Raw genomic sequence first — 12,628 nt, forward strand, 5'->3', positions numbered from 1 at the left:
AGTAGGTCTTTGATATTGGTACTCCGTTTATTCGCAAATCTTGGTTTTGGCCAAGTCAGGGTGTTTGATGTTATAATCTTCCAGTTGCGGTTGATTATTTTCTTCACCTGATTTGTTATCGGGCTATAGGTTGTTACACACGTAGTCCTGCCTTCAGTCTGTTTTGGGTGACTTTCGAGGAGGGATTCCCTCGGTTGGTTTCTGGCTCGTTTCGCACAGGAGTTGATTATCCTTTTTGGGTAATCTCTGGCTGTTAGTTTTTCACAGAGGTCTGTTGCTTGGGCTTTGTAGTCTTTTGTGGAGCTGCAATTTCTTCTTAGCCGTAAAAACTGGCTGTACGGAAGGTTTTCTCTTAAGGGGCGAGGGTGAAAACTGTTGAAGGATAGCAGACTGTTTTTTGCAGTGGACTTGAAAAACGTTCTTGTTTGTAATGTGTTTTCCTTAGCAAAAATGGTGATATCCAAGAAGTCAAGACTTTGTGCATTGGATGTAAATGTGAACTTAAGGCATTCATCCTGATTGTTCAGCCACCTATGAAAATCTGTTAGTGATGTATTGTCCCCTCTCCAGATTAAGAAAATGTCGTCAATATATCTCTTCCAAAAGAGTATATGACGAAAAAAGGGGTTGTTTGCGTTATGTACGTAGGTCTGTTCGAAGGTGCTCACGTACAGACCCGCTACGCTAGGCCGAAGGTGCGCCAAAGGTAAGCCCGTCTGCGTCCGTCTGCGCCTGGACCGCGCCCAGCACCAGAACCCCTGGCCTCCGCAGAGACCAGCCCCCCCACCGACCTACACCACCACCGAACTCAACGCACTCAACACCGGACGGATCCCGGGATGCTACCGAGCCACCCCGAGACGAACCCACGGACCCTTCAGCTGCCACTCCTGCAAGTTCACCTGCATCCGGACCTGCACCGCACCCGCCAAGCCGAGTACCAGCAGCAACCACCTGAAGTGCATCCTGCTCAAAACCCGCTCCGTCCACAGACACGCCGTCGAACTCTGGAACCTCCTCGACACCTCATCCCCAGACGTCGCATTCCTCACGGAAACCTGGATGAACGCCTCCTCAGCACCCGACACCGCCATCGCCATCCCGGACGGATACAAGATCACCCAGAGGGACCGCGGCAACCAGACGGGAGGAGGCATCGCCATCATCCACAGGAACACCATCCACATCATGACCAACTCCGACGACACCCTCACAACCGCCGAACACCTGCACTTCCAGATTCACACCGACCCCAAGACCACCCTCAGAGGCACCCTCATCTACAGACCCCCGGGATCACGCACACAATTCAGCGAAGACATCGCCGACTTCATCAGCCCGCACGCCCTCCCCTCCGCTGACTACATCCTCCTCGGGGACCTCAACTTCCACCTGGAGAACAACAACGACCGCAACACCACCACCCTGCTGGACAACCTCGCCAACCTCGGTCTCAAGCAGCTGGTGACCACCCCCACCCACTACGCTGGACACACACTCGACCCCGTCTTCTCATCCAGCAAGGACATCACCTTCAGCCACGCCACCGGACTCCACTGGACGGACCACAGCTGCATCCACTTCAGCCTCAGAAGAACAACGGTCCACCACCACCAGCAACAAGTCGCACGCAGAAGCTGGAACAAGATCACAGCCGACCAGCTCGCCGCATCCCTGAGCTAGCACCCCCCCACCAGCTCAGCGGGACCCCAGCCAGGCTGCTGACATCCTCACAAAATGGATCAGCAGCTGCGCAGACGACCTCGCCCCACTGAGTGTATATGTATATATATGTATATGTGTATGTGTATATGTATATGTATATGTATAGGCATTTATATAGCGCACTACTTACCCGTAGGGTCCCAAGGCGCTTCGACCGCTGCGAAACCCTTCCTGGCTTCCCTGAGAGATGGTCCCTTAATGGGTATCTCCAGGGTGAGACCAGGCATCCCCGGCGGTCTGGTGGGGCCGTTAGTGAAGATGAGGCAAGCTAATGCCCAGAGTTGCCGAGTGTGATCGCTGATCAGAGTGGGCACCGAGGCGAGAGAATTATCGAGTCCGCTGACCCTGGTCCAGAAACCTGCCGTGCCGGGAATCGAACCCTGGTCCCGGGCCGTCCTCTGCTCTCGGGTCTGCCGCCTCTAACCAGTGAGCCACACTACTTCACTACTTCACTACTGAGGACCCTGCCTAGCAGACCCGGCAGTAAGAAAGCACCCTGGTTCACCGACAAACTCAAGAGCTCCAAGAAAAACTGCCGAGCCCTCGAGAGAGCCTGGCGCAGAGACCCAACACCAGACAACATGACCACCCTCAAGCTCGCCACCCGAAAACACCATCAACTGATCCACGCCACCAAGAAAACTGCATTCAAGGAACGACTGGACAACAGCGCACACAACAGCAAGGAACTCTTCAACATCGTTAAAGAGCTCTCCAACCCCAACGCCGGAAACAACGACATCACCCCATCTCAAGACCTCTGCAACTCCCTCGCCTCCTACTTCCACAACAAGATCGCTGACATTCACAACAGCTCCAGCACACAACCAACGCTCCCCATGACCGCACCGACGCCCCCCACCACCACACTCCTCACCTGGACCCCGATCCGCACCGAAGACACCATCCGCACGATGAACACCATCCACTCCGGATCTTCAACCGACCCCTGCCCTCACCATGTCTTCAGCAAGGCCGACACTGTCATCGCACCCCACCTGCGGGACATCATCAACACCTCCTTCGACACCGCAACCTTCCCTGAGAGCTGGAAGCACGCCGAACTCAGCGCTCTGCTGAAGAAACCAACAGCGGACCCCACCGAACTCAAAAACTACCACCCCTTCTCGCTCCTCCCGTTTCCTGCCAAAGTCATCGAGAAGACCGTCAACAAGCAGCTGGCCGCCTTCCTTGAGACGAACGGATCCCTCGACCTCTCGCAGTCTGGCTTCCGGGCCAACCACAGCACCGAGACCGCCCTCATCGCAGCCACCGATGACATCCGAGCCCTGCTCGACAACGGAGAAACAGCGGCCCTCATCCTCCTGGACCTCTCCACGGCATTCGACACTGTCTGCCACTGCACCCTAGTGTAGCGCCTCAGCAACGTCGGAATCCAGGAAAAGGCACTGGATTGGATCATCTCCTTCCTCGCCGGGAGGACACAGAGAGTCCGCCTACCCCCGTTCAGATCAGAAGCCACCGAAGTCATCTGCGGCGTTCCTCAGGGCTCCTCGCTCAGCCCCACCCTCTTCAATGTCTACATGAGCCCCCTTGCGGCCATCGCATGCCAACACAACCTCAACATCATCTCCTACGCTGACGACACTCAGCTGATCCTCTCCCTCACCAAGGACCCCGCCACCGCCAGAGCCAACCTACACGAAGGGATGACAGACGTAGCCGAGTGGATGACGACCAGCCGCTTGAAACTGAACTCAGACAAGACGGAAGTTCTCATCCTGGGCTCCTCACCCTTCGCCTGGGACGACTCCTGGTGGCCCCCCGCCCTGGGCAGCGCACCCAAACCGACAGACCACGCACGCAACCTGGGCTTCATCCTGGACTCCTCCCTCTCCATGACCAGACAAGTCAACGCCGTCTCCTCGTCTTGCTTCAATATCCTGCGCATGCTACGTAAGATCTTCCGGTGGATCCCACCGAGACCAGGAAGACGGTCACCCAGGCCTTCGTCACCAGCCGACTTGACTACGGCAACGCCCTCTACGCCGGAACCACCGCCAAGCTCCAGAAGAGACTCCAGCGGATCCAGAACGCCTCAGCAAGACTCATCCTCGACATCCCCCGACACAGTTATATCTCCGGACACTTGAGAGACCTGCACTGGCTCCCGGTCAACAAGAGAATCGCCTTCCGTCTCCTCACCCACGCTCACAAAGCCCTACACAACCAAGGCCCAAGATACCTCAACAGCCGCCACAACTTCTACACTCCCATCTGCCAGCTTCGGTCGACCAGCCACGCCCTCGCCGCCGTCCCCTCATCCGAAGAACCACAACAGGAGGAAGGTCCTTCTCCTACCTGGCCGCCAAGACTTGGAATTCCCTCCCGACCCACCTCCGCCTGACCCAAGACCACCTTGTCTTCAGGAAGCAGCTCAAGACCTGGCTGTTCAAGCAGTAGCGGACCCCCCTCCCCAGCGCCTTGAGACCCTCCGGGTGAGTAGTGCGCTATATAAATGTTTTTGATTGATTGATTGCAACGGTAGGGCATTGCAATAAAGCGATAACAATCGATGTTCTCTCTGAATATCGAATCAACGATAATAATGGGATAGAATATTGAGAACAGAAGATTGGAAATTAAAGATGTTTTCTCTCTAACTCCACATATATGCGCCAACAAGGGTACATGCCGCTTCAAGGTATGTAGATGTTGAGTTAGGAGTAGTAAATCTGTACTTCCTTATATGCACTTACCTTTCGATATTCTGTCCTTGATATTCGTACGCCACGATCTTGTTGGGGTCGATATTCAGTAGTACAATCCTAATAATCGAATGTTTATCATCTGCCGTTGAGTAACACGGTGATAAGAGAGGTTGGACTCCATCTACCAGCGGACAACGCTCTCTCACCGCGTCGCTCACAGACTGCGCTATCGATGGGGGTGTTGGACGTTATATCTCCCGCGTTATCGAGATGGTTCTGCCTTTGACCTCGCTATCTCATCGTCTGAAGCCACAGATAAGTCTTGGAAGGACAAGGAGGTGTCAGCGGAAGGGCCTGTGATGGTCAATGTCGCCGCTATCACTCAAGGCTCAGGTGCTGATAGGAGCCATCAAAGGCCTCTGATACCGCCATGGCTCAGGTCCAAAGAGAGATGGGCTTGGGAAACCAGGAGCAGACAGGAAGAGGCCCTCGCCTTCTCCTTCAGGTATCTCATTTTAAGTCATAAACAGTAGACTATCTCCGCTGGTGCCTGCTCTCAGAGCACAACATGCCAGAGAAGATATGTAACCTTTTAAAGAAAATATACTTCATTGTAATCTTGTTTCTTCCACCTGTGTATCTTCCTACATTTAATGATCATGATAATATATTTGCCAAAGCACCGGATCTCCGAACACAGCACAACTGGATAGAATCTTTAACCTTTTAATGAAAATGTCATTAATTCGATTCTTATTTCTCCCCTGTGTATCTTCCTACAATTAATAATCTTTGCAGATGTTCACATCTCAGCAGACAAAATATTTAACATTAACATTTTTGAAAATGATCCCAGGCCAGAATCAAATCATGCGCCTGCCCGCTGCCCGCTGCCCGCGCGATGTATCTTATTCATAAAAAAAAACTATTGTTAACATTATAAACTACACAGCCCCCAAACACCCACTTTAAGAACAGGTGTTGCGTGCGCATCGACATCACTGCTGACAGAAGAAACCTGACCCTGTCCTTTTAAGGAATCAAGGGCTCCACCGTCCCAGAAAGCACCGCGGTGTCAGCCGCGCACTTCATTTTGATGTTTAGGCCCAACTAGCAGCGATCAAAGTGCATTCGAAAAGAATGGGACTGTAATCCTGAGTGTAAACCAGTGACGTCAGTGAGGGGGAGGGGTGTCTAATAAGAACAAAATATTCTGTCACTAATTAACTAATTTGTTGGTCTTTCACCTTCAGGTAACTGAATATATAATAAGGCACATTCAAAATGAAGGATAAATGCGAATTAAACGAATCCATGGAAAATGCCCTATTTTAGAGTATGAAGGGCCAGATGTATCAAGGCTTTTGCGACTCGCAATTCCTTATTTTGCCATAGCATTTAAGGAATCGCAAATTTTGCGATTCCTTAAATGATATGTATGACACATTTTGAAAGTGCGATTTCGAGTTAAGAAATCGCAAATTACCACCAACTTGTACTTGGTGGTAATTTGCGATTTCTTTTACAAATGCTCTATTTGGCATTTGTGAGGGTGGCATGTGACACACATATGTGCGCCACATGCACACACATGTATATTTCAGGGGTGCAGCTGGGTGTCTTTGAGACATCCCTGCACCCTTGAAATAATTCTCAAATTGCGATTAGCAAATTGCGAATTCGCAATTTGAGAATTATTGCACTATCATTCCTATGGGCCTCCTGGTCCTTAGGAATGCATTGGAAATTATTCTTTATTTGCGAATTCGCAAAATGCGAATTCGCAAATAAAGAATGATAAGGAATCGATTTTGTACATACATTCCGTTTTGCGAATTCTAAATAGCGATTCGCAAAAAAACGCTATTTAGGCTTCGCAAAACTGAATCTTGATACATCTGGCCCGAAATCTCTGTGGGTTAATGCGATCACTGCAGGGTAAACCGGGAGTGACAGAACTGAATCCAGGTTGGTGCAGCAGGGAATAGTGGTTTGTGTATTTTAGTGCTACAAAGTCCTTGTCTGTGACCGAAAGCACTTTGAACATGTCTGTCATTATTTTAAACATGCATTGCACCCGGTATGACAGCCTGCCACAAAATGATTTAATTATAAGATCAACAAAAGTTCGTTCGAAAAATAGGTGTTAGTGCTACGCATGCAGTGCCTTTGCAAACATTGTTTTAAAGTATTCATTAAAAGGGTGACCTTCACAGGTCAGCTGGTGACATCCTTACTATACCTTCTTTGTCATCTCAAAGCTTGAAGTGACTCCATCAATAACAGGTCCCTCGCAGCCTTTACATGTTATTCAGAACCAATTAACAATTGTTCCTTGCACAGAATCACTGAAACAACTTTTTATTCTTAACACTGTCCTTTCTATCTCTCAGAGTAAGACACGTGCATTGAGTAAAACATTTGCAATCAACAGAAAAGAAGCCAACACGTGCACACTTATTGTAGAAAGATTGCCTGGCTTATTGCAAGTTGTGTTCTGTAATGTGTCCTCACTCTCAGCAGTGTTCACTGTGTGCACCCACAGCCCCTTTCAGGTAAGGAACAGCTCTGCTGAAGAGTGTGGGGCCTTTCAGCTCCACTCTGCACAGGTCTGACGAGGAGGCACTTTACACCCCTTCCCACCAGACATTCATAGGAACCACAGCATCTCTGGGCTCCTTTAAAAGCTTCTGGCCCTCTTGAGACTGAGAACAGCATCTGTCTGATGTCATCAGAAATGTGTGCAACTAGTGAAAGAAAACAGCTGTGATGATTCACCATGTGATTTCCAATAAAGCTTATTTGAGTGAAAGAAAACATTTCCATGACAAACAATGGATCAATATTGACACCTTATATAAATTGCATTTAAAGGGGCCTGGAGTGAAAACAAAAAACGGTCTCTTTACCCAGGACTGCACATTTAACCATCACCAGTAACAGACCTTTAACAGGGGGGCCTCCAAACCGGTCCTGGAGGGCCGGATCCATGCCAGATTTTTAAAATAACTACATGTATCTCAATGGGGATTTCACAAAAATCTGGCATGGATCCGGCCCTCCAGGACCGGTTTGGAGACCCCTGTACGATGGGGGCTCCTTCGGACCCCTGCTGTGATGCATTCATTGGGTGGCCGGTGTAAGTAATTAACATATGTGCTTCCAGCTGCAGACTAAAGCCCCCACCCCAATCCACTAGGAATGTTTCCACTGTTTGGGCAGTATTGCCGCCTCTGTATACGCTTGATTCCAGCACCCGCTGAAAGGGGGTCAGTTCCTGTTGCAAAGTTACAAAGTACACGGTGCAGCGCTGCATCTTGGGTGCGAATCCATTACCAGACTTTGATCAGCTAGAGTTAGAACTTGATTGTAGAATTCTGCATATTTAACCAGAGGATGTTGAGGGGTGATTTGAGTGAGGCAAAATCATACTTATGCGGAAACCTCTGTGACCGCAGTGCCATCTCTCCATTGGCCATAGCTTAAGGATATTTAAAGGCAATGGAATACTCTACACGGCATGCACACACAGACTGACGCCAACTCGCCCTTGTGACTGATGTTAAAGCCACCTCCCGCGACAAATGCCGCACAACACATGTCTCGATAAATTACAAGTAGGGCTCCCAGTTTTATGGTATTTATTTTTGTTGACATTTCCGTCTGTATTCATCCATATTTATTTTTTGTCAACTTTATCTGTATTTATCCATATTTATTATCGGTTTTGTGAAAAAAATAAAACTGAAACTGGTATATTATAAAGTCGTAGTTGAATGCCTTCCAGGTTTCAGTAATATGAACATCCGCAGAAGATAAATCAATGCACTTATATGAAAATATGCACATTTCAGTATCAGCCTTGTGCATTTCTATTGCTGTTCAAGCCTCTTAACTAAAATTCCTTTCTTTTTTAAACCCCTTACCTCTCAATCCTCACAGCTATTGGCATGGCAAGGTGTATTTAGAATCACTTAAAAAGCACCCAATATCCGTTTTTATCCACATTTAAAATAAATACAGAAAGAAAATAAATGTTTTTCTGTCCGTATTTATCTGGAAAAATCAGTAAATTCGGAAAAAGGGAGCCTCAGTTACAAGGTAAGGAGGCATCCACGTTTTGGTAAGACACTGGACAACTATGGTAGAAGAGAAAACTTCTTGCCTCATGGAAAGACCTTCCTAAGATGTCCTCCATTTTCTATCCATGGCCTGGGGACAAACAAAACCTTCCATGATTTCTCTTGAACTCACATATTCCTCAAATGTATATCCACTGAAAAAATTGATAACCATATTCAATCAAAATGGAAAGTTCAGAAGGCCCATCTCTTGCTGATGTATCTCTGCATCAGTCTGCTCAGACCGACACGACTGCAGAATCGAATCAAAGGTCCAGAGAGCGATGAGGGTACGGAAAGGCGCCTTGTCTCTCTACACCTGCAGATGGAGATTGGACTGTGGTTTGGGTGATGCAGTGGAAGAGCTCAAGAACAAAGCGATCAAGATCTGTGATGCCTTTTTTTATTTTTATTTCTGCAGTTAAGAAGTTTTCTTGGAAGTAAGCAGGGTGGGCTTGTGGGGTTCGGTAAGGTAGAAATATTGGAGAAAATAAGGTTAGGGGGGATTGCTCTATTCGGAGCTTCTACGCAAGCCTGATAGCAGCAAAACCGGATGATATGGACAAGTACAGTGTTAAGCGGGCAGACAGGTTGGAAGGCGAGGTTAGTTGGTTTCAAGAGTCATTGGATCTAGGTCGCACTCTGCTCTGCTCAGCGCCGCTGCAGTCGCAGCAGTATAAAACCCTCTACTCGCTGTACTTTACACCAGCAAAGATAGCAAAATGGGGGGGCAGCGTAGGTATTACATGCCCAAGATGTAGTTCCCCCGATGCAGATTTAATACATGTATTTGCTACATGTCCGCAATTACATACAGTGATAAAAGAGATAGAGAAGTTTCTTGATGCCTCCCTGGATATCCAGATCACCCTAAAACCGGCAGAAATATTGTTAGGGATAGTCACAGATAGTAATATTACTCAGGGGGAGTTTGTTTTTGTAGCTATGGCAGTTTATAGGCTCTGCATAGCCAGGGCCTGGCTTGATAAAAAACCCCCAGCAATGCAAGTCTGGCTGTCTAACCTTTTGTCAACTTACATTCTGGAAAAAAATATATATGCTCGGAAAGGTAGAAAAGGGAGGAGCTTGGGGTTAAGGATATGGGACCCTATTATAAGATGGAGAGAGGGCCTGGGGTTGATCGATTAGGTTAGGACAGTTTTGGATGAATTTGCTGCATGTATTGTAGAAATTTGAGATGATATCAGCTTACCGAACTCAGTAGGATGTTTTGATGAATTGTGTTTATGATGGAAATGATTTGATAAGTAATGTGCTGTAAGAAATTAACTGTACTATTGGAGAATGTGCGTCGCAATGTGCTAACTGTGCAATGGTGAAAATTAAAAATATATTATAAAAAAAAAAAAGATCTGTGATGCCTGGTGAAGTCCTTCATAGGGAACCTGAACCGAACTGGAGGCAGCTGAGTGACTTTGGGAGCTGGACAACTGGACATGAAGGTCTGCCCATCCCCCTCCACCACCTCCCACAGGGCAGTCAGTTGACAGAACAAAGAATATTTTGCAGTTATGGGTTTTTAAAACCTGATCGTCTCTAGGATCAGAAAGACATTGAAGGTAGCCCACTCCGGGGAATTAGCACTACAGTGATGCGCCGTCCTGAAAAGGGGAAAAGAATAAAGTGAGACCCTATAGAGGGTCAATATTACAGCTACTCCTGGCACAAGACGAGGAAACAGCGACGATGCAGCTTTCGGATCTGCTGAGTGTGACATCAGCACTAGATAGAAAGATCTAGTGAATTCTCACCAACCAAATTCTCGCTGATGTCTTCAGCCAATAAGGAATTCCAAAACAAATATGGGCACAGCAAACGTACTCGAGAGTGGGTTTACGCCATCAGTCCCGCGTAGCTGGTCTTGCTGGCTGCGGTTTCCTAGCATCTTACAAACTGAGGATATCCTTGTGTGGAACGCTCACTGTCCTGGCAATCTTCAGCTGACGTAACTCTTGGACCGGCCAATCTGGAGGACGAGGCTTCACTGCCAGGGTCTAAGATGGAGCTAAGGCTGAACCTTGGTGCGTCAATGGAGGAGAGAGGACACTCTGATAGTAGGACATGTGACGCAGGTGAAGAATTTGGTGCATTGTGGCAGCTCGGCCATTACCCCCTCCTCGAAGGCAGTCTGTGAGTCAAAGGAAGCCGGTAAAAAGCAAAGGGCAGAGGGATTAACGCAGACCCCTAGGGCACCCCCTAAGAAGGCCAACTGGAACGAAGGTTTGGACCCAGCAGAAGAGCGAGAGGGGGCTGCATCACGCCATAGGCAGATCTTTAATGCTTCTGAGCTGGGCACTTCCATCGTTCCCACTTGCGTACACGATGTTGTGATTGCAGCAGAAACCCACGCTGTTCTGTGACCACTCTCTGTGCCATTCTGAGGGATGAGAGGGGCAAGAGAGAATGTAGAAAAATCTAATACTCTCTTCTTTGTATCCTCTCCTGAATGTCAGTGATTGAGCGAGTGAGTGAGAGAGTGAGACAGTCAGTGAGTGAGAGAGTGAGACAGTGAGTGAGCAAGAGAGTGAGTGAGTGAGTGAACAAGTGTGTGAGTGAGTGAGCGAGCACGGCACTCATTTGGTTACATCCTGGAGGAAATTTTCAAACCAATGTGGTTAAATCAAACTTTTTCCATCTGCTTTCTCAGTGAACTTGCTGATCAATCTATCACTCCATACTCGCTGCCTTTCCTTCCTTCCCTCATCCATCCTTCCTTCTCTCATAAACTCATCCATCCATCCACATCTCCATCCATCGTTGCTCCTCTCCATCAATCCATGGTCCTTACCTCTCTCCATCCACATCAGCCTATCTTAATTCCATCCTTCTTTCCATCATTCCAGCACTCAAGCCTTCTACCATCAATATATCTTCATCTCTCCATCCAACTCTTTATGAACCAATTAATCATCCATCGCCACCCACCCAATCATCCATTCAACTCTCCATTCATGCTTCTTCACCTCTCCATTCCTCTTTTTCTCCATCCGCCCCTCACTCCTTTCTTTCCTCTTGTGTTCTCCAGTTTCATTTCCTCCTTCCCCACAGCTTCATCATGCTTTTACTGTCAAGGGTCTCCGATCAAACAAAGTGAACAAAATGAACATTGTGCACAGCCCTCACTCTGCTCCTCACAGCCAAATCCCCAATGCTGGGCTCCATAGAGGTACAAAAGGGGGTGGTGATGGACGGAGCATCTGAATCAATCAAACACTCACACCCAGTCAAAAGATCTGGGTTTAATCCATCACCGTTCTTTAGCCCACTCTGCCACCCCAGTTCAGACATGGCCATATGCAAATCAGTCTGACCCTGTGCCTCATGGGAACAGTCCAGCCCGAACTGCCAAGCCATGTCTTCCCTGGACCGGAAACAAGCTAGTGTGTGAGTGTTTGATTGATTCAGATGCTCCGTCCATCACCACCCCCTTTTGTACCGGGCTCTATAGAGGGCTCCTTCCACACTTAGAAGCTCAGCTCCAGGGGCTGGGTTATGTAGAGCCCTCCTTCCGCCCTTAGATCCCCTGCTCTATATGCGCAGCCCCCCCTTTACCCCCCTCAAGTCTAGCTTCCAGTATTTGGCAAGTCACAGCCCCCTCCCTTCTCCACCTGCAGGGCTGTGTGAAGCGGCCCTCCTTCTCCACCACACCTTCTGTGCAGTGTCCGCCCCCTTCCTTGTCTCTACCACACCTGCTGGGCTGCACACAGCCCCCTCCCTTGTCTCCACCACACCTGCTGTGCTGTGTCCGCCCCCTCCCTTGTCTCCACCACACCTGCTGTGCTGCACACAGCCCCCTCCCTTGTCTCCACCACACCTGCTGTGCTGTGTCCGCCCCCTCCCTTGTCTCCACCACACCTGCTGTGCTGTGTCCGCCCCCTCCCTTGTCTCCACCACACCTGCTGTGCTGCACACAGCCCCCTCCCTTGTCTCCACCACACCTGCTGTGCTGTGTCCAGCCCCCTCTCTTGTCTCCACCACACCTGCTGTGCTGCACACAGCCCCCTCCCTTGTCTCCACCACACCTGCTGTGCTGCACACAGCCCCCTCCCTTGTCTCCACCACACCTGCTGTGCTGCACACAGCCCCCTC

This window comes from Lissotriton vulgaris, chromosome 1_1 (genome assembly GCF_964263255.1).
Source record: "Lissotriton vulgaris chromosome 1_1, aLisVul1.2, whole genome shotgun sequence".
Classification (NCBI taxonomy): Eukaryota; Metazoa; Chordata; class Amphibia; order Caudata; family Salamandridae; genus Lissotriton; species Lissotriton vulgaris.